This window comes from Aythya ferina, assembly GCF_964211825.1.
Source record: "Aythya ferina genome assembly, chromosome: 3".
In the NCBI taxonomy this organism is placed as follows: Eukaryota; Metazoa; Chordata; class Aves; order Anseriformes; family Anatidae; genus Aythya; species Aythya ferina.
In genome coordinates, this window is record NC_140298.1 from 37,299,181 (window position 1) to 37,300,481 (window position 1,301).

The following is a 1,301-nucleotide window of genomic DNA, read 5'->3' on the forward strand; positions in this document are numbered from 1 at the left end:
TGTAAGGAAACTGGCTGCTTGTGCCCATCTTTTTAAAAGGACTTTGTAAGATTTTCTACCCAAAACCAGAATGTTAGAGCAGAGTCCTTGAGCAGAGGTGCCAAGTATTTGCATTCTCAACATACCAACGTTTCATTGACTTTAGATCTGAAAATAAATGAAATAATTGATTAGAAAAATAATCTGCAATTTAAGTCAGTTATATTTGTTAAAGTCTGCTTATGTAATTTTTAGCATAAGCACACTATCAAGTTATTCTGTATATTTCAGTGAAGCAAAGCTTTAAAACTGTTGTAGAGATATATATCATTGTTCTCATTTGTGTGCGTCTGCATATCTGTCTCGAGGGAGCAATAAATCCTCTCTGTGAAGACCATTTACACAAATGAAAGCCAACTTTGAGATTAGTTTTTATTACCAGTATTTTTCTAAAGATTCACTACATGATTAAAAAAAACTGAATGAATGTGTATTCCTGACCACGTTGATGATGTTATAACTAGAATCGCATCAGCTAGTTTATGACAAGCGACTGCAACAGGTGTAAACAGAAACCCACACTGGGACAGAACTTGGTTGCAGGTTGACTGAATGGTACTAATATTAAAAGCGAGATTTTTAAAGTAAACTCGTCTGGAATTCCGATCCGATCAAGGGAACAGTGAGAATGACACGGTGAAGGTACACTTGGGTGCAATTTCATGCTGGTGACTGTTTTCCTCTTTCTACGCAGGTTTTAAACCAGGAGTTGCATATCCAATGACACACACAATTCCAAAAACTGAAGTGACCATCAGCACATTTGTACACATACGTACATAAACTCAGTATTTATATACTTTAAACAAAGCTTCATTTTAACAGTTGAAGTTTTAACACAGGAAAGATCATCTACTACAAAGAATGCATAACAGGATCACAGATTTTCCACAAGCATATAAACACGTCTTAAAGTGCTTCCTGGGTGCTTCAGATGAACCCCTTTCAGTATAAGCTTCTATGTAGTGCTGTTCCAGTCATTACAAAATTATTTAAGTCATTCTTCTTTAGGTGCATTGTGTATTCAGGAAAAAAATGACGACACTGTTGACGTAAAAGTTTTAAGCTCCACCAACATAAATGTATACACTACATAAGTTCCGATGAAGTTGTCAAATACTTTGGTTTATCATAGTGTTTATCATAGTTTAGGATAAATATTTGATAGAACAGAAATTGCGCCTCTCCACTCTGATTTCCACTACAAAATACCCCAACGTAAATTGACAGTATTCTTTGGTAAAAACAGGACATTTGGCCAG